Below are 22716 nucleotides of genomic sequence, written 5' to 3' on the forward strand. Positions count from 1 at the left end.
TTCAGAACCCAGCTCCAATGTTACTTCTTGGAGCTTCGCCTCCCAAGGCAGACCTAGAAATAATCTCCTTAGTGCTCCCATAGTCATCTATGCCTTCACAGTACTTGTCAACACCTTTCTTGTGGGTTTTTAAAAAAATAGTATGTTGAAATTATTTCTTTACACATATATCATCCCATCTAAACTGTGAGGTTCTTAAGAGTAGAGACTGGACTTACCTGGTGGCGCAGTGGTTAAGAATCCGTCTGCCAGTGCAGGGACACGGGTTCCATCCCTGGTCAGGGAAGATCCCACATGCCATGGAGCAACTAAGCCCGCGTGCCACAACTACTAAGCTGGTGCTCTAGAGCCCATGAGCCACAACTACTGAGCCTGTATGCCACAACTACTGAAGCCCTTGCGCCTAGAGCCTGTGCTCGGCAACAAGAGGAGCCACCGCAATGAGAAGCCCGCACACTGCAATGAAGAGTAGCCCCCGCTCGCCGCCACTAGAGAGAGCCCACGTGCAGCAACAAAGACCCAACGCAGCCAAAAATAAACAAATGAATAAATTAATTAAAAAAAAAAAGAAAGAGTAGAGACCTTGTATCTCTGAAGCCTAGTAAAATGCCTGACCCAATTAGGAGCTCAATAAAATGCTTGTTAATCATTAAATTACTTAATTAGTGGTGCCCTTTCCTTTCTCACATCCTTCACACATTCCACCAATGGCCTCATACAAATTGTTCTACCAATTAAATAGCTGATTTAAAGGCTGTTGTTGCTTAACACTTGCCAATCCAAATACAGTATAAACATTTGTAATTTTCCACAGTGGCTATCTCAGGGCTAGGCATAAATATTTGCTGAATGACTGAATAAGCTTCCCACAGACTAGTAGGGGATGCAGCTCACAGTAAATGGTAAAACATCCTGGTTAGGGATTCAGGGGTCTGGATTCCAGTCTCTGCTTTTCCAAGCTGTGCGAGTTACCACGGCTCACTGGGTCTTAATGTCCTTGCCTATAAAATGTGGAGGTGGGTCCAGGGGTTCTCCTGGTCTTTTACATCTTTAAAGGGCAGTGAACTTATAAATAATCTTACCAGCTGGGATTGAACATGTTGGTGATGATGGCTAACATTCATTAGCTAAGGGCTATAAATGAATGCTTTCATTTGATCCCCCCAAAACCCTACTGGTTGACCACTATTATTAGCCCTGTTTTATACGTGATACAATTAAAGCACATAGAATTTAAATACCTCTCAAGATTAATCAGTTAGTGATACAGCTGAGTATGAACTCAGTAAATCTGATTCCAGTCCTGGCTTCTTGAACAGATCATCTCAAAAGTCCCCGACGTTCCCCAAGTCTCTAAACTCATTAACACAAAAGCATAAGTTGGGCTTCCCTGGTGGCGCAGGGGTTGAGAGTCCGCCTGCCGATGCAGGGGACACGGGTTCGTGCCCCGGTCCGGGAAGATCCCACATGCCGCGGAGCGGCTGGCCCCGTGAGCCATGGCCGCTGAGCCTGCACGTCCGGAGTCTGTGCTCAGCAACGGGAGAGGCCACAGCAGTGAGAGGCCCGCGTGCCGCAAAAAAAAAAAAAAAAAAAAAAAAAAAAAAAAGCATAAGTTGCCAGCCTCCACAGCTCTGTATTAGGCACATAGGGTGTCTAAGCCCCGTACTGCTGCTAGCGGGTTTCAGAGGTTACATGAGCATGACAGAATGGGAGGAGCTTGGACCAGGAACTACAAAACCTGAAAGTGAGCCCCAGGTCTGTGTCGGGCCAGCTGTGGGAAGCTGGGGCCCCAAACTCAGTGAGTCTCAGTATTCTCCTCTCTAAAATGGTAACAATCCTAATCATGTCTGTACCTCCCACCCCACAGCACTGTTCTGAGGATCAAAAGAACAAGAGTACGTGAGAGTGCTTTGTAAATTGCAAAGTGCCATACAAATAGGAGTTATTATTATTTCCAGCTGGGGTTGTCTGGGACTACTTCAATAAGGGCATTATAAATGATTGATAAGACCTTATGTGGTATTTGTGCTTTAAGAGAGAACAAGTCTTAAGTCAAATGACTGAAACTCTGGTATGGAATGTTGGTTGCAGCATCTAGACAGCGGGATTTGGGCAAGTGAATAGGGGGTTTGGGCCCAAATCCAAAAGACCAGTCGGCTTAACTTGGATTCCAAGGTTAGGAATCGCTATTAAATGTTGATTACTATTTATTCATTGAACAGGTCAAAGAAAGTAATAATACTAGCAAATATTTATTTGAATGCTTACCTTGTATCAGGCATTATTGTAAATATTTTATATCTCCATATATTTAATTCTTAATCCAGTGAGATGAATATCTCTATGGGGAATATGACTATCCCATTTTTCCATATGAGAAAAATAAGGCTCAGAGAAGTTATGAAGCTTTTCTAGGGTCACACAGCTAATAAGTGGTGGAGCTTGGATTTGAACCCAGTCTTTCTGACCCCTAAGCCAGAAGGAACAAGGAAGGGATGGAAAGAGGGAAGGAAAAAGGAAAGGAAAGAAGGAAGAAAGGAAGGATGGAAAGAAGGAAGTCTATATACTGAATACTCCTGGGGTGTATTTTTCTGAGACCCTACTAGACAGAGATCTAGAACCCAGTAATGTCCAAATGAAACATGTCCTGACGGAGTCAAAGAAAGATCTTTGGGCCTATCCTTGCCATAAGGTAGAGCGTGTTCATCTTCACATCTATGGATTGCAATGGAACCACTACCACCGTGACGAAAATACAAACTGAGCGCTGTGGAAACGCGGGGGCGGGGGCAGGCAAGGGTTGGGGACTTGGCAGAGGTGATGTCTGGGTGAGTCTTCGAGAATTCATAGGATCCAGCCAGGCAGAGCTGGGGGAGGAGGCGGGAGACCACATAACGTGGGTGGTGCTACAAGTAATCCAGTAGTATTACATGGAAAAGACAGTGGGGGAGAGGCAAGGTATGAGGCTAAAAGTGCAAGTAAGATCCAGGTCATGTGTGCCAGGAAGACTCCCTGACAAGTCAAGAAGCTTGCGCTCCATCCTGTAAATGACAGAGAGCCATAAATGTCTTAAGCAGAGTTAGGTTTATAATTTTGATATTCACTCTGCCTAGAGTAGGGAGGCTGGATATGATGGGTAGAGGGCAGGGCAGGAGATAGCAAGAGTGTTCAAGATTCGATTCCACTACTCCAGAAAAGAGATTATGAGCTCTATAACTAGGGAAGTCACAATACAGCTGACGAAGGGACTTCCCTGGTGGTCCAGTGGGTAAGACTCCATGCTCCCAATGCAGAGGGCTTGGGTTCGATCCCTGGCTGGGGAACTAGATCCCGCATGCATGCCTCAACTAAGAGTTCACATGCCACAACTAAGAAGTCCACATGCTGCAACTAAGACCTGGCACAGCCAAAATAAATAAATAAATAATAAAATAAATATTTAAATAAATAGAGCTGATGAAGAGGCTGAAGAGATATTTAGGAGGTAATTTTAGACGCATTTAGTGATTGGATTGGAGTGGCTGGTACTGGAAATGTCTCGGTTGATACCTGTGTTTCTTGATTCAATGACTGGAGAAACTATGGCACTGCCAGCAGGGGTTTGGAGTGCTGGAAGAGGGGCAATTCAGAGAAGTGGATTTGTCCAGTAGCAGACTGGAAAGAATAAACATGAAACAGTGGGAAGCAGTCTGGGCTAGAGAGGTTCATTTGATTTGTTAAAAAAATAATTTATTAACTACAGTGTGTCAACATTTGGCTAAGTGTTAGACTTGGAAGTCAGGCTAGAATAGGTTATGTCGCAGTAACAAACAATCCCCAAATCTCAGTGGCTTAAGAAAAAAAAGTTTATTTCTCAATCATACTACATGTCAAATATGTGTTGTTCAGGGGCCGTGTTCTACATCATCACCCAGGGACCCAAGCTGACAAAGTTGTATCATCTTGTAACTTCAGCATCTAGAACACGAGTCCTCCTCAGTCACCTTGGCAAGAGAAGAGAGAGACTAAAGAATCACACATGGCCTTCTACCCCCTGAGCTGGAAGTGACATACATCACATCTGCTCACATATCACTGCCAGAGATGGTTTCATGGCCCCACCTAAATGCAGGGGCTGGGAAATGTAAAGGAACAAATATTATTTGTGGCGAGCATTACTGTCCCTGCCACAACAGTGAGAGGCCCGCATACCGCAAAAAAAAAAAAAAAAAAAAAACAACGAGCTAGGAGCCAATAGCCTCACTCAAACCAAGGGTCTGCAAGGAGGTCCAGGGTGACAAATGCGCAGAGCAGCAGTGGGATAAAGACTGACACTTCCTCTACATTTGGCGATCAAGCGGGATCTGGAGAACATTTCAATAGACATGTTTCTGTGGAGTGAATATTTAACTAGATTATTGTTGTAGAAAACATGGTGACTCTAGAACTATGCGGGAAAGGGCTGTGTTCCCATAGCCCCTAGATGTATTCTAAAAGTAATGGTGGCAACTCAGGGAGTCCATCTGTATCTCGCAATATTATTTAACATGCTTGATAAATTTTTAATTGATGACTATCTAACTGGGTAAGATAAGACCTGTAAAAGTACAAGCCATGATCACTGAAATGGCTCTCAAGCTTTGTAAACTGTCTAACGAAAAGATATGTTTACCTATTATTCATTAATATCCTTGTGGAGTAGCAATATCAGCACTTGAGAAGTTTATCCAAAGTACAGTTATTGCTAACTAATAATCCCTTGGATCTAATTGGGAGCTCACATTTGTGGTTTCCTATTGTCCCAGGAGAAGAGGGTCTCATTACTTCCTTTTCTCTTAAGAAAACTGACCTAAGGAATAAATGACTATTCCATGATTTTTTTTTTATTTTTTATTTTTGTGGTACGTGGGCCTCTCACTGCTGTGGCCTCTCCCGTTGTGGAGCACAGGCTCCGGACGCGCAGGCTCAGTGGCCATGGCTCACGGGCCCAGCCGCTCCGCGGCATGTGGCATCTTCCCGGACCGGGGCACGAACCCGTGTCCCCTGCATCAGCAGGCAGACTCTCAACCACTGCGCCACCAGGGAAGCCCCATGATATTTTGACCATACAGCTGTTGAGAACTTCTGAGAAAGAGGAGCATGGAAGAGACATTTGTTGAGTACCTGTTACATGCCAGGCAATTCCCATACATAATTTCCCTCAATCTTCACAACCACTCAGGAAAAGAGATCTCTTTTATCCTTATTTTATAGAAGTGGCAAAATTGAGTAGAAGGTCCCAGTTTGCAGACTCCAGGGGCTCTGCCCCATTTGCTATCAGCTGAGTAGAGCCTGAAAGTGGGCCCCCATTTCTATTTCTCGCAGGATGTCTGTGGATTTCTCAGTTCCCATCAGTCCAAAGCCAAGAGGAGGCAGATGAAAGGCATCCCGGACCTGTGGACAGCTGCTATGCCTTCCGAGGGATGGACTTCCAGCTTCTAGCCACATGCACGAAAGGGGCTGTTTCCATCTGCCCACCTGTCAGGCTTCCCCTTTCTTGGGCTTCTTTCCTCCTTCCTTGGAGTTTCTTCAATAAAACATTTCACTCCCTTGAAAAGTATCTCTCCTGGGCTTCCCTGGCGGCACAGTGGTTGAGAGTCCGCCTGCCGATGCAGGGGACACGGGTTCGTGCCCTGGTCCAGGAAGATCCCACATGCTGCGGAGCGGCTGGGCCCGTGAGCCATGGCCGCTGAGCCTGCGCGTCCGGAGCCTGTGCTCCGCAACAGGAGAGGCCACAACAGAGAGGGGCCCGCGTACCGAAAAAAAAAAGAAAAGAAAAGAAAAAAAGAAAAGTATCTCTCCTGTGTGGCATGAGGAGGGCCCAGTATGGTTCCATTTAGCTCACCGGGGATGAGGAGGCATCCTCCCTTCACATAACTCTCACAGCAAGTGGTATCTGTTTCCTCTACCTCAAAACTATGAAGAAAAAAAAAAAAGTTCTGGTTAACCTAGTCTTCCAACCCACAGATCTCTTGAGTCCCACTCCCACAGTCTCTGCATCACCCTGGATCCTTAGACTCCTGACTCCCAGAAAGGCTGAAGGGAGGGACCGAGTGTGGAGCCACCTTCTGGCCGTGCATTAAATCGCACGTTTCTTAGTAGATGCTTCAGGGAGGCAAGAGGCTCTGGCCTTTCTCTCCAGCGGGCTGCTGTCACCTCCCCACAAATACTCCTGGAGGAAGCAGAATCAACTCTGCCCAAGAACCTCAGGGGTGAACGGACACATCAGTAAATCCACACGTGGGGAGGGACAGATCAAACTTTCCAAACTGTACAGAAGTTTGGCTTTTGGCAGCCTCCTCTTTCAGCATCTTCCCTTCCCCATCCAGTGCCCAAGGCTGGATCCTCTCCCTGTGCCTGTTTTAGTCTTTCTTCTTTAAACTCCACCAAAGGGCTGACCAGAGTCATCTGGGAGGCTTGAGAAAGCACAGATTGTTGGGGCCCATGCCCAGAGTCTCTGATTTGCATTTCACTGAGAATTTACATCTTACTGAATTTCCATTGGTTCTTAACACCGGTTGCAAATTCGAATCACTGTTTAAAGCTATATATATATATATATATATATATATATATATATATATATATATATATATATGGCATATATCTGTGTGTTAGGGGGGATTTCACAGACCAATTAACATCCCCGCCCCAACCCAGGGCGATTCTAAAATGCAGTCAGGCTGAGAACCTCTGTAAATTCACACCAGATCTTCAACTCCCAGGGGTTTTTCATCCTGAATAAAGAGATTTAAGAAAATTTTCATCATAAACCAGCTAGACCATAAGAAATACAGCTCTAAAATTAAAATTTCAGGCACTTGTGCAGATTGGGGGAAAGGGTGGAAATTTATCAAAAGAAGCCAACCTCCCTGGTATCCTTCATATTACATTGCCTGCTTAAGCTGCCAGAATAATGGAGTGGTAACCAGCATGGAACTCTGAAGACAGGTTCCAGCTCCAATCCTTCACTCACTATGTGACCTGGGCCAGCTATTTAACTTCTCTACACCTCAGTTCTCACATCTGTGAAATGGAGACAATAAGCACACTATTATATAAGGTTGTTACGAGGAATAAATGAAACAATTCAGGCCCTCACACATAATTAGAATTTCATCAAAGACAACTACTATATTACAGTTACTATTGTTATCACTATTGTTCTTTTTATAACTCTTTGGAGCAGCCATGCAAGAGCTAGTAGATTCTTATCCTGACTCCAAGCTTGAGGACCTTTCTCTGTGAGTTGTAAGATGTGTGGATTTGGTGCCTGAGAACCTTTCCACTTCCAATTTCAACTCCATAACTTGTTACTGGTCTGTGATCCATCCCAACTACCATCCTTGTCAGAATGTCCACCATAATCCCTAAACGCTACCTGTCCAGACCTAACACATGACCTTGTTCCCTCACCTGCCCTCACATCCTGTGGGACCTCTCTCTAGGAATGGTACCTCCATCTACTACCTACTCAACTGCCCAAGCTAAAAACCTGGGAGTCATTTTAGGCTCCTCCCTCTTGTTCACTGCCCACCACCCACTACCAAAGCACCAACTAACCAAACAAACAATTACTTACCAGGTCCTGCCAGTTCTTCTCATTCTTAAATCAATCTTTTGTGCATGCCCTCTGCTGCTGCCCCTGTTCAGGCTCTCACACCTGGACTATTCTAACAGTCCCTTACTGGTCGCTATCACTAATTCTTAGTTCTCCTACCTCATGTACCATGTTACCACTAGGGAGAAACAAATATTATCATGCTATGCCCCTGCTCAAAACTCTCCAGTGGTTTTCTATCATCCATCAGGTTGAACTGGGCTTTCAACACAGACACCTACAGGCAACACAAACTCAGGGTATGGACCATTGGTAAAACAATATACACTCAGCTGTTTGCACTGTGACCTGCCTAGGTATGTGGCTTTTCAAGCCTCTGTGCAAACCAAACAAAACATCTCTTAGCTGTGAAGCCCTCAGGCCACCAGTCTGAACCACTCCTGGTCTACCACACAAATTCTAATTTCTTTGGTATGTCCTGCAAGGCCTTTCCTGGTGTGGGTCTTGTTACCTTTCTAGCCTTGTCCCAACTTCTCTCTCCTTGCACCTTATGCATGTGTAATCCTGAATTACTAGTAGTTCCCTGAATAGGTCATGTGCTCTTGCACCTCATGTTTTTGCTCATACTGTGCCTTCTAATAGAATTCCCTTCTTCTTGGTATCCTGGGCAAATCTAGTTTATACAAGATAGTTCAGTTCAAAGGTTAGCTATGCATGGTTCCCCAGACTAACTTAGTCCTCCCTCTCCTACTCCTATCTGCTAATCTGACAATGACCACATGCGTTGAAATTATTTATTTCATTTCATAGTGATTCCCTCCACTAGTCTCATGAACGCCTTAAAGCCAGGGGCTGTCTTTTAATTTAAGTATCCCCAGCTCTCAGTACGGTGCCTGGCATAAAGTCTAGTGAGCACACAAACGGAGGAATGGCATCCGCTAACATTTCAAGTGCTTCCTGAATTCCAGGTACTGACCTAAGTCATACACTACTTTTACATACATTACTTTTTAATCCCTGTATTGAGTATACCTAAACTGAGAGAAAAGAGGCATGTCTAGGATGGGTTTCTCTGTGTAATGTACACATGGGCTGTTCCTAAGAGCTTCATGCTCAGACGAAAGTGATTAAAAATGTCTGCCAGGGTGGGGTTTGAGTATTTGGGATGCTCCACAGTGATATATGATTACCCTCTCCTACTATATTGAAATTATTAATTTTATTCCCTATAAGGTAGTAAAGTCCATGAGGGCAAGTACTGCAGTTTCTGTCTCAAAATTCTCAGCACCTCATATCATACCTGGACACAGTGGGGCCTGTGTAAATGTTAGATAAATGAATGAATGGAAGTTCTGGTAGATCTCTTACTACATGTGTTTGGGAAGCTCTGAAATCCTGGATATAGGACTCTGGCAGGCTCAGTGTTTTCTCTGACTTTTCCCTTCAGAAATGCGTTGGGTACCTTGGATATGTATATAGGTTATGTATTATTGATCATAAATAAATGCTGAATCTGAGAAAAAGGGAAAAAAAGAAAGATGGGCTAGAGAAAAATGATATTAAATATGGCAAAGAAAGTAATAAATAGAAGAATAAGGAAATTAGAAAGCAATTGCAGACATGATTTGAAGATCAATCTTCACATTTCACTTGCCACACTAAAAAATATTCCTGCAATTAAGCTATGTGGCCACGAGATGTCAGTAAAGTAATAACGTGTCTCATCAAGATTTACCAATCTCCAGAATTCCAGACTACAACATTAGGCTCAACCTCCTACAGAGATTTATAATTACAAAGTTCCTTTGTTATAGTGGTGGGGAAAAAAGTTTATTAAAACAGATAACAGGGCTTCCCTGGTGGCGCAGTGGTTGAGAGTCCGCCTGCCAATGCAGGGGACATGGGTTCGTGCCCCGGTCTGCGAAGATCCTGCATGCTGCGGGGCGGTTGGGCCTGTGAGCTGTGGCTGCTGAGCCTGCGCGTCCAGAGCCTGTGCTCCACAACGGGAGAGGCCACAACAGTGAGAGGCCCGTGTACCGCAAACAAACAAACAAAAACAGATAACATTAAGTAAACAAAGTAAGAGTCAAACATTTTATAATTTTCAAGGAAAATATAAAAGTACACAAATTCTACAAATATCTAAATGTATTTCTTGATTATGGTATAATAGCTAAAATTCCTAGCTTGAACTTCAACTGTTGTAGTCTTTTTAGCAATTTCTGTTTAAGATTAAATAGAGATATTAAAGTTGGTTCACTCACCTATTCAAACTATTATCAATTCCTTCCTTCCCACTTGTCATACTGGCCCCCTTACCCCCAACCTCCATCCTACCCCTCACTATACACACACAGCTGCATGACACTCAGAGTTTGCTGTAGAACCTTCTGTGTAGAACATAATAAATTAATGCTTACTTCCATAGCTAATTCTCATGCAATTCCCTGAGTGAATCTCTTTTTTTTGTTTGTTTGTTTGTTTGTTTTTGCGGTACGCGGGCCTCTCACTGTTGTGGCCTCTCCGATTGCGGAGCACAGGCTCCGGACGCGCAGGCTCAGTGGCCATGGCTCACAGGCCCAGCCGCTCCACGGCATGTGGGATCTTCCCAGACCGGGGCACAAACCCGTGTCCCCTGCATCGGCAGGCGGACTCTCAACCACTGCGCCACCAGGGAAGCCCATGAATCTCTTTTAAGTATGTCTAACTTACATCTTCTTCACATGAAGAAAATAAGCTAATCCAGGTAAAGTGTTATAATTTCATTCCCCAACTGTCTGATCAATCATATTAGGCTCCCTCTCTGTCCTCCCCCAACCCCATTAATGTTTTATCAACATCTTCGAGCTTTAATTTTTTGGAAGCTATACAGTGCTGAATTTTACTCATCAGCCCTAGTTCAAGGTTTGGCTTTAGTAATCCCCTTGCAGCTGACAGTGAGGTGGTGGTGGAGCTTTGACCTCTGAGCCAGACAGAACTGAATTTACATCTTGGTTCCACCGCTTCTTTCTGCCTTTGTGAAAGGTAAGTGTATCCTTCAGAATAGGAAAGGTTATGTTGCATAACAAGCAGCTCTAAAATTTCAGTGGCTTGAAACAAAAGGGTATTTCTCACTCACACTGCATGTCCAGATCAGGTTGGCAGAAAACCTCTGCCCATTCTAGGCACTCAGGGACCCAGGTTGTTGCAGCCTCCTTCCTCTACATGGCATAAGATGTCTCAAGTTATCCACAGTCATCTCAGTTGGCAAGGAGCTGAGTCAGAGGGTTTTGTACTGTCATCTAAATACTCTGGCTCACGGTTGTTCTGGACACAATTCATTGGTCAGGGCTTATCATATGGCCATGTCTAGCTTCGAGGGTGTGAGGAAGTACAATGTTCTATGTCTCCAAAGGAAAGGTGAGCTGAGTATTGGCCAGCAGTAGAAATACCTGCTAGCGTCTGGCTTCAGTCTCCAAAATTAGTGCTGCCTTCTTAATATGGCAGAACATACTCATCCCCTCCCCAAGGAGACAGCTGAAATATCCCAGGTCAGGTATTAAATTCAAAGTCTAGGATCTCTGAATGAAGCATAGAAGTCCCTTCCTCATGGTATCTTACATTTTAATTTTTACGTCAGGTCTGGATGTGGCATCTTTTTATCTCAAGAGGTATGAACTAAAAATCCAAGTGATCTGTCCCCACTCCTCAATTCATAGTGATAGACTAGGGGCGTGGTAACCTCAATAAACACCTCATTCAGAAAAAAAGGAAGAATGGAGACACACAGCAAATACTGGCCTGCAAAAATTCTGAACCCTACTGGGTTAACCTTTTGAGGCTCCCTGCTTGGAGTGGAAATGTACTTTGATTAATCTTTGATTCATCAGGTTGAAAGAGCTCCCCCATCCATTTTTCTCTATCCCTTCTGTATCCACCCTATGGGATGTTCTTCTTGTTCTTTTATCCCTCTGACTACATCTAAAATAGGCATTAGGGAATATGATTTCTTAGGGAACTGAGAATTTATCCCAGTCTACTTCCTGCCCTAGATGACTAGAAGCCCAGGTCTTAACAGTCACCATCTTTTTAGTCAAAGCCCATGATTCCTTGATGTATAACTCTCAAAACCTCACTGGCCTGAAACTCCCCATTTATTGGATTTCAGTTAGCTTTATGTGCTGCTAACCACACCCTCAGTCCTTTCTGAAAGATGGCTTCCATATTTGCTCTTTCTTTTCTTTCTAACTCCCATGTCTATCTCTAGACTTAAGTGTCACATCTTTATTTTTTATTTACTGGGTACCCCACCCTTCACTGAATATTTAAGACACTCTACTCCATTCAGAGGTTTTAACAACTGTGTATAATGACTATACCTTCTATTTGATCCTCCCGATAAGGCTGAATTTTAATTAGCCTTTGTTGATCACAAACTTTCTTATCCTTATCTTTTATGGTTAAGAATTGAGAAGCAGTTGATTTTGCAACCCTTCTAGTCCCTGAAGTTTTAAGTTTTCTCTAGCACCTTGCTACATATTGCCAACTAAAACCAGCACACACTACAATATTCTGTTTTCCAACCTCTCCTCATGGATCTGAAATTAATTAGGTGCATGATATGCCTCCAAAATGACTGAAGGTGACAGTTTTATCAAATGCTTTCCCATTAAATAACATGGATTGTCAACTTCCCAGCCTCCAACATCAGTTTTCTTACCACCTACCACCTGGTCTATAAATTAGCCAATGCCACATATTTTGGGGGTCGCATTGGAGGGTTTTTTTTTATTGTTGTTGTTACAATATCACCCTTCTTCCAGCTCTAACATCTGTATCAGTCATAATAGTCTAGGCTATGCTTTGGTAAACAACAACCCTAGAATTTTAGTGGTTTGAAACAACAAGGTTGTGGTTACTCATATACGTCCAATGCAGATTGGCAGGGAATCTCTGCTCATTGTAATCCCATAGAAAACCAGCTGATGGAGGCTCTGTCACCACTCCCAAAACATGGGAAGCCCTTAACCTGGGTCATAAATGCTCCAGCCTAGAAGTAACTTACATGACTCCCCCCTGCAACTCAATGGACAGAAGTAGGCACATAACCAAACTACACTCAAAGGGTCATATCCTTAATCCATTCAGTGGTTTTGGCTTTTTACTTTCTTACCATATACACAAAGCAGGGCACTGGTGACAGTGTCTGCCGTACTACATGGCTCCTCTATGCACTTCAGTTTATTCATTTATGAAAAAAGCAAGGTGATATCTCATTTGTGTCTTGGAGAGGTTTCCACTGACTTTAGTAAGGGGAAGGGATTGGGTGTGTAATGGGGAGTGGAGCACAGGATGGAAGTAAGGAGGCCAGCTAGCTAGGAAGCTGCTGTGGTAGTCCAGACGAGAGGGGATAATACACATGAATCAATGGATTTGAAGATTATGAAGATCAGTCGAGATCAACAGTGACTAGAATAGGATAAGCTCCAACTCATAAAACAATTCCAACTGCAGGTCAACAGAAGAAGCTTATATTTTTCAGCAATGGTAAGGATATCATACTCTGAGTGACACTCAGGCTAAAACTGAACCACCAACCCAGAAAAGAGCAGCTTGACACACCTCTAAGACCAAAGAGTGAATATTTCAGAATGTGGAGAACAGCTAAAATTTTTTGTCAACTGCTCCCATTTAGCCTTGCTCATTGGGTTCTCATTTAAACCATAGTTTGTAACCTCAGACTCTAAACCTTGCAGCTAGCTACTCATGGCTGTAATTTTTACCCTAAATTTACAGGAACAGATGCTGGATATATTTTTCTATCTCTCTATCCTTACACTGTGCTTCTATCATTTTCCCCTCAAGGTCTCCTTTTGGGATTAATGAAAACTCTGTGTGCTGGGAAAGGAGGCCCTTTCCATTTTCTTACCCAAATTCCTCCCCTGTCAAGTTCTCTAGTTTCCTGTGAAAGAGTTATTGCCACAGAATCTTCAGATTTCATTATTAGGTTTGGTTTTGGTTAATGTCTGTTAATGGTCTTGAGAGAGGTGATAACTGCATATTAATGAGATTCACAAAGGAGCCAAATTGAAAGCTGTTGCAAACTCCAGTGGTGACAGCAATAAACTGGAGAGAACTGACAACCAGGGACAACACAATGTGGTGAAACACACATTGTGGTACAGATACTTCAGGGGAAAGAAGTGGGAGTTCAGACATTTTTTTTTTCTTTAAAGGAAAGAAGCAATGTAGAAAGCAGCAGTCAATAGAAGGTCTTAAGGATGAAATGAAAAAAACAAATGCCAAAGTTGCAAAAACTTGTCACTGAGAGGGGAAGTTGAGAAGGTTGTGGTAATTCCACTGACATCCATCTCTGTCCTCCACCTTACATTTCTCCCCCATCAACGATGGTCACATGACCCAGGTCTAGCAAGTCAATGTATCCTAGAACACAGTTTCTGGTTCTGGTGTAGATATGTAACTTCACTTAGTCTAATGAGACTCACTTCTGGGATAGTTTTTGTTTAACTGTAAGTGATACAGGTAATATAAACCTGTAGCTGTCAGGGTACACCTAATGGAGAAGCCCTGGCTGTGGCTGAAATCACAAAGAAAAAAAGCAGGGATGACAGTGGGTGTGGTGTGGGGGGAAGAAAGTGAATGAGCTTTCTGGAACCAGTCATGCCTGAAGCTATAAACCTTGTTCAGTTATTTGTATTAACAAAGTCCTTTCTATACGGAAGCCAGCAGCCAGTTTCAATTCGTTTCTTCATCTGCAGATGAAAGGGTACTAACCCAAGATATGTTTTCAAACATATTGCCCTTTCTTCCTTTATATCATTTACTCTCTAGCCATACTGGATAACTCCAATCTCCAGAGTATTTTGGAGAAGTTATTCTTTTGAGGGCTTGCTTCAAGCAGTTTCCTTCTCTTGAAATGGAATAACACCCATCTTACTAGGTTTATTTGTAGAAAACCTCCCAACTTTATGATCCAAGTAAGACCATTTCTTTTTGGACATCCCTCCTGAACACTCAGCAGAATGTCACCTTTTCTTTCTTTGCTTTACTATATGAACAGACTAAGAGACTTTGAAAAAGAAGAACAAAGTTGGAGAATTAAAATTATTTGATTGAAAGATTTACTATAAAGCTACAGTAATCGTGTCGGTCAGGGTTCTCTAGGGAAACAAAACCAATAGGGGGACATACCTATAGATAGATAGACAGATAGATTTATACAGGAGAGAACCCTGACTGATACATATATTTTAAGGAATTAGCTCACATGATTGTGGGGACTGCAGGTATGAAATCTAAAGGGCAGGCTGGCAATTCGGGCAAGAGTTAAAGTCTTGAGGCAGAATTTCCTATCCAGGAAACCTCAGTTTTTGCTCTTCAGGCCTTTCAAATGATTGGATGAGATCCACCCACATTACTGAGGGTAGTCTCCTTTACTTAAAGTCAACTGATTGTAGATGTTAACCACATCTACAAAATACCTTCACAAAAAAAAAATCTAAAAAAAAAAACCCAGAAAACAAAAAACCTTCACAGCGACATCTAGATTAGGGTTTGTTTATATAACTGGGTACTATAGTCTAGCCAAACTGGCATGTAAAAGTAACCATTACAGTAATCAAGACAATGTGGTATTGACATGAAAACAAACAAATGGATTAATGGAATAGAACAGAGAGTCTGGAAATAGAAGTATACACATATGGATAACTGATTTTGATAAGAGTTCAAGGGCAAACACAGTAGACCAATACACAAAAAATGAACCTCTCACCACATAAAAATTTAACTCAAAATGGATCATGGACCTAAATGTAAATCCTAAAACTATAAAATCATAGGAGAAATCCTTTCTTACCTTGGGTTAGGTAAATATTTCTCAGATATAATACCAAAAGAACAATCCATAAAAGGATAAGTTGATAAATTAGAGTTAATATAAAAATTTTAGACCCTATTAAGAGAATGAAAAGCTAAATCACAGACTGCAACTGTCTGCAAAGCACAAATCTGAAAATGACTTGTGTCTAGTATTTAGAGAGAACTCTCAAAATTTAACAGTAAGAAAACAACCAACACAATTAAAAAATGGGCAAAAGGTGTTAACAGATACTTTGCCAAAGAAGATATTTAGATGGCAAATAAGCACATGAAAAGATGTTCAACATTGTTAGTCCTTAAGGAAATACAAATTAAACCCCAAACGAGATATTACGACATACCTATCAGATTGAGGAAATAAAAAGACTGATCCTACCAGTGCTGGAAAGGATGGGGAGGAACTTGAAATCTCCTATACTGCTGGCGGGATGTAATATGGCCCATCCTCTTTGGAAACAAATTTGGGAGTTTCACAGATGGTTAAACATACACCTAGCATATAATGTAAACATTCTACTCTTACATACTGGCCCAGGAGAAATGAAGTCATTTGTCTAGATAAAGAGTTGTACATGAATGTTCATAGGAGCTTTATTTGTAGTAGCCCAACACTGCTGCAAACAACCCGAATATTTATCAGCAGGTGAATGGATAAACAAACTGTGGTGTAACCATAGAACAGAATCCTTTGCAGGAAAAAAAAAAAAGAAAGAAAAAAATATATACTACAACATGAATGAATCTTATGCCAAATAAAAGAAGCCAAATTAAAAAAAAAAAGTGCATTCTGTATGATCCTATTTATATAAGATTCCTAACAAATGCAAACTAATGGATTGTGACAGAAAAGCAGATCAGTGGTTGCCTGGGAGTGGTAGGGAGGAACGAAAAGGAACGATTACAATGAAGCCCAAGGAAACTTTTGGGGGGCGATGAATAAGCTCATTATCTCAATTATAGTGCTGATTTCATGGGTATACACATATGTCAAAACGTATCAAGTTGTACACTTTAAATATGTGCAGTTTATTGTGTGTCAATTATACCTCAATAAAGATGTTAAATAAAAAGTCAATGCAGGCTAATGACAGAGAATTTCAAACAAAGTAACTAAAGAACTCTTGGAGCTGAAGTCACATATTTTTCAGCCTGCAAATTCTTTAGTGGAATTTGCAATCTCAAGTTCTGACTGTGCCACTTTTAACTCTTCTGAGTGCCATATCTATCATTTGTAAACGAGAGTAATAATGCTTTTTACTCTGCTGCCTACCTCAAGGGGGTCATTGTGAGGGCCAAAAGCGATAACGCACGTGAAAGTGCTTTGCAAACGACAGCACACTACACAAGTGTTAGCTATTCATTTAGTTCTTACGTAGCATCTGCATGCTATTCTTGCCCAATATATACGCTTCATGCCAACTCAAGTCCTAATTGCCCGTATATAAAGTGTAATTAATTGTACAAGTTACTCCAATAGCACTGAAACCCAGTATTCAGGGCATGACACACCCTAAATACATAACAGATTTTGGAAAAACTCAGTTTCAGCCTAAACTAGGATGAAGGAAACAGACAGATGCCTTCACATGTATGCCAATCAAGGGAGGCCCACCCAAACAGGATGGAGTCCAGGGCAAGGGAACACAGCCAGTATACAAGCGTTTTTTGTTTCCTGCCAGAGGCTGTTACAGGGAGCAGTGACCCCATAACACAGATGGCCCTGATGTGCTGAGAGGCTCTCTTGTATTTAGAGCCAAGCTGACAGGGAGATTAACTGCTTTATCCTTGGCTCCTCACAGTAACCAGCCAGGATAATGGGGCCACAAATCACAGTCATTTAGCTAAAGTTAAAGGATGACCATAGAAATAGGTAAATAGGGCTTCCCTGGTGGCGCAGTGGTTAAGAATCCACCTGCCAATGCAGGGGACACGGGTTTGAGCCCTGGTCCAGGAAGATCGCATATGCTGAGGAGCAACTAAGCCCGTGCGTCACAACTACTGAGCCTGCGCTCTAGAGCCCGTGAGCCACAACTACTGCGCCCGTGTGCCGCAACTACTGAAGCCCCAGCGCCTAGAGCCCGTGCTCCACAACAAGAGAAGTCACCGCAATGAGAAGCCCACATGCATCGCAAAGAAGAGTGGCCCCCGCTCGCCGCAACTAGAGAAAGCCCGCGTGCAGCCACGAAGACCCAACGCAGCCAAAATAAATAAATAAATAAAATTTAAAAATAAAAATAAATAGGTAAATATTCTCAGTGTCACCCTCTTATTCTCCCCCTTGGCATTGTCATTTATCTGATCTGAAATCACAGCTGGTGCTTTCCCCATAATTTGAATTCATTTGCAATTATTGAAATTTTTCCCCTAATCCTCTGCAGGGACCTTGAACATGCTGGACCCACTATTTGATCCCAGCTTTCCACTGCCGACCGAGGGAGGGGGAAACGCTGTGGGGCTGGACTACTTGTGGGCAGGGCTGCGTAGGATCCCGCACAAAAGCAGGGTGAGCATTTCCCAAGTGAGCTAGGCCTGAAAGGAGCACCTGGGAAATAAAGCAGGAAGTTTGAGACATGACTATATGGGAGCAAGGACGGTATGGTGGAGGTATTGTGTGTATAGAGGGGACGAGAACAGAATTAGAGAAAAAAGTGGGAAGAAATCAGAGAATTAAGTGGCCTCGAAAGCTGGGTGGCCAGTAATAAGTCAAGGAATAGACGGATGAGAAATCTTACCAACAAATGTCTCAGACTGGCACGGCCTTTTGTTTTGTTGGGGGACTCCATGCAGCTCACTGGCTGGGGCTGGTTTACTAGGGGATGAAGGGCATCCATCACCAAGGACCCCAGAGGTCCTTCAGCAGAGGCCTCTCTGGCTGGGGATTTCCTCATCCAGCCCTGAGGCTAGGAGGTTTGGGCAGGCAGTGTGTGGAAATTCATGGGTATCTTTACAAGCTCTAGTCATTGCAGCAATGACTGCATCTTGAAAGAGTAGAACTTGGCCCAAGGGATCCCTTCTGGGATTTGGAAATACATTTCTCCATCTCCTGAAATATGAATCCTGATTCAACTGAGCAATGCTGGGAGCTTGGAATGCCTGAGCGGATTTTGCTGTCAGGAAGTCCTAAAGCCCACTGAAGGGGTTCCTGGTAGGACTTGCCTTTTCCATAGGGAGAATGATGATTTGAGGGGTGCTGGGAAGGCCCACTGTAAAACAAAACAAAACAAACTCCTCTGTAGGTGCTTCAGAGTTTATCATTCAAGATTTATTTATTAGTGTTAAGTTTGCCATCTTTCTGTAATCTTCTTCTGGCAAATTTCTAAGAGGACTAAGCCACCAAGTCTGAGACCCTCAGTGTACATTCACTATTGTTGGAGGGGTGACTGTAGGTCTGAATCACCAAAGCCCTGTGTCCAGGGAACTCCTGTGGGGGACAAAGACGTAGCTAGTGGAGGGGACAGGGAAGTAGTCAAAGACCAAGCCCACTTAGGGTACCTTTTTGCTCAGTGTCAGGAGTCCATTGCCTGCCTTCATTAACTGGAAGTTATTATTGTTTAGTAAATGTGGTATCATTAAGCTTCAGACAAAGGAGCACAGAGAATAAGGATACTCATAACCAGATGGGAGGCTCTTTCTGTGATGACTGGTAAAGGCATGGATTCCAGGCTTTGGCAATGAGGAGCGCTTTCCTGGCTAAGGCAGCCCCTACAGGGGCTCCAAAAGGGTGAGCTCAGCTCAGCCAAGCCAGGCGCACCTCCACTGGCAACAAACACCCTTTCTCGTGTTTCTACAGTGCCTCTCACAAAGCCAGCCTGGGGATGCTGGCCCTGCCAGATGTCGGTGCACTGTTAGGGGACTGGCTAAGAAGCCCAGCCTTGAAGGAATGCAATTGGAGACATAAAATGCATGAAACCCTTCCAGATACTGGAGATTCCTTTTTGTCCCATGCCGTGAGGAGGCCTTCTTTTGAGCCAAAGCTGCTCCCACAAGCTCCACGATAAATGAGTGAAAGTGGGCTTCTCCAGCTGGGGTGCGTGTACCGTGGGTCCATGTGACAGATGGCTAAGTGGTGTGGGGACCTCAGGATAACCATCTTCATCCTCCTATGGGGACAATTTCACTCCATAGGAAATAGTCGAAAACATTCTTCTGTGTGCAATATAAGCAAAACTGTATACGAGACCTCAAAAAAGTAATTTCAAGCTTTCTTCCTGCTGCTCCAAGCCTCTCAGACTCCCAGGAGTCAACCCTCACAGAGTGACAGCCTAACCCTCAAGCCCACCATGGTTTAAAGGGGCTTCTCAGAGATCCTCTGGGTCCCTACTAGCCATTTCTGAAATTAATTCTACTGATAGAATATAATTCTTTAACTTTAAGGATTTGAATCCCAGTAACAGGAAGACAGTGACCTCCATCCCCAAATACCTTGGGTCAATAATCAGCCACGTCTACTTCAGCGTGAACATAATCCACCAGGCTCTAAAACCAAAGGCAAGACTTGGTGAAGGGGAGGGAGAGGAATACTGCATGAGAAGCTCACCGTCAGAAAGGCTGGTGGTATCAGAATGTATTTCCTTAATTTCATGACTTTGCTGAAGACCCATCTTAGAGTCACATGATGCACTAGCTCTGCCTGCACAGCCCAACCCAGTATTTGCCCACAGCCTTGCCCAGAGAGGTGGCCTGAAAGGGTTTGAGCCTAACTTCATTCTATACAGCTTGAAGGGATTATTCCAACAGTTACACGAGCTAGGAAGAGAGGTTCTTATTTAGCAGAGTGACCACCAATATTGTCACGGATTTGCCGTTGGACATTTCAGCCTGCCCAAGGGAAGATGTGGGTTTTGTGCAGCATGAAGCTCGTACAGTTGGGTGGGGGGGGCGTCCTACTTAAGAAAAAGGATGCAAGAGTAGCTTACCTTTGCAAATTTACAAAAACATACGAAGAACACATTGTTAGGCTCTCCCAAGGCCTTGGAAGGGTTCTGCACAATTGAGGGATTGAAGTTTGAGCCTTGCTTGTTTGACAATAATCTACCCCTGCTCCTAGGCTTGCATATATTTATGTATTTGCTGGGGTTGGGTGGGGTGGTGGTGGTGCAGGGATCGCTGGTGATATATTATTCTCTCTCCCAGATGTAACAATCTGTATTTTTCCAAGCTGCATCTCATTTTATAGCTTCCTGCCCAAATTTTCCAGTCTCTTTGGATCTGTATCTATTTCTCCTTCTGGCCAGGCTTGAGAGCAACTCCTCGGGAGATGTTCAGGGGCATTCAAACAATGGGCTTGGCCCAGGAGCATGGAATTTCCTGAAAGACAGCAGGCGTCTCTGGTGGGTTGTTGGGACAGACTGATCAACAATGTTTAATGCTGGAGATGGAGTTGTACCAGTCCATGCCAAGAGGCTTTCAGCTCATATGGAAACCATCAGTTCTAGTCCCACCCATTAGCTAACTTGAAGGCAGCCAAGCCTGGGGACCAGAGCTGCCATGGCCAAGAACAAAAGTACCACATGCCCCAAACCAGCCAAGAGTGCTGATGGGAGTTTCACACTCCCAAAGACTCTCCATTCTCCCATCCAGTTACCAAAAAAATGGGTATAATAAAAGTGGCTGGATTGGTTAGTACTCACACACATTACACTGCAGTCAAGATGGAACTTAACACAAATTAGTTTACGTTGCTTCAGGTTTACAATCCTTCAGAGGCCTTCCTTCTGATAATTTCCAAATTCTAAATACTACTGTCTTCCTCTCATCTTAGTCCTCCTCCAAGATCAGATTGCATGAAAATTATGTCGGTTTCTAGATGTGCCCTGCACTCTTTCTTTCTCACCTTCACACATGCCTTTGCCTCTCTCTGGAATACTCAAATCTCCTTTTCAGTTAGTTAACTCTTACTCTTCCTAAGCTCTCAACTTGGGGATATACTCTATACTCCCATAGTACCCTGCGTACTCATAACTTTTTACTATTATCTCCTATTTAATGCTTACCTTCTCCACTCAACTAGAAGCTTTATGTTTCAGCTTCCTGCTCCAGCATAACAAACCACCCAAACCTCAGTGGTTGAAAACAGCAGTGATTTTATTAACTCTTATGATGCTGCAGGATGGTTGGCCTCAGCTGGATGATGCTTCTGTTCTAAATGGTGTCAACGGGAGTTTCAGTCACCTGGGGCCTGGACCAGGGGGGCATATCTAAGGGAGCTTATCCACACAGCTATAGTTGGTGCAGGATGTCAGCTAGACTCTCAACTGGAGCTGTTGATGGGAGTGCCTACATGTGGCCTCTCTATGGGACTTGGACTTCTCACAGCATAGTTGCTAGATTCTACGAGGAAGAAAGTAGAAATGGCAAGCCTTCTCAAAGCCTGAGCTCAAAAGCTCCAGGATATTGCTTCTTCTGCATTCTATTGGTCTATGCAGACAAAAATTCAAGGGGAGGAAAAATAAACACTCAGCAATAAAGGAGTGGTATGTACATATAGAAAGTGGAAAAACTTGGTGGTAGCCATCTTTGGAAATTCTCTAGCACTCTCTGAGAGCAGTGACTAGGTCTGTCTTGGTCCCCAGCATTTAGCCCAGAGCCTAACCACTAAGAGTCGGCACTTCATCTATTTGGTCAAAGCCTCTCTACTTTGCTAATGCTTACATTTAGTCTTTGTGTTTGATGTATGCCTTACTCTCCAGACCATCTGGGTTGACTTTTCCTCTTGATGGTTTGTCAAAAGTCAAAGTAACAACCTCAATGATCTATTACTTAAATAAGAGATTTATTACTCATAACCGAAAGGGTACCTGATGCAAAAGGAACACATGTGCATTAACTGAAAGTAAGGTTCTGATTGCTGTTCAGCAGATCATTACACCCTCCAGGAACAAATCCTCTGCCACCATCAACCCCATTTGTCTTGCTATTACCTCTGACCACCAGAGTATAGCCAAGAATGAGGAACCAGAAACTGAGGTTCTGCACCCAGATGACATACACCTAGAACCTGGCCGCTACAGGTTTCTTTGGGCCAACTTCATGGTTTCTACAGAACTTGGTGAGTGTGATTAGAAATGTTTCCTGGCCTCTCTCTCTTCGGTTAGAAGGACATGAGATGCCTTTCATCACTAGGAAGGAAGAGGAAGTGGTGAAGCCAGTTATTGGTGGAACTACAGGCAGCAGATTAAGTATGGAGTTGGCTGCCACCATAACAAACCTAGCTGGTCTCACAGCTGGTACAGGGGTAACAAGGAACTGAGATCACA

The sequence above is a fragment of the Delphinapterus leucas genome, chromosome 1, assembly GCF_059928025.1.
Source record: "Delphinapterus leucas isolate spDelLeu-1000000601 "Yukka" chromosome 1, BTC_Dleu_Yukka2, whole genome shotgun sequence".
Lineage (NCBI taxonomy): Eukaryota > Metazoa > Chordata > Mammalia > Artiodactyla > Monodontidae > Delphinapterus > Delphinapterus leucas.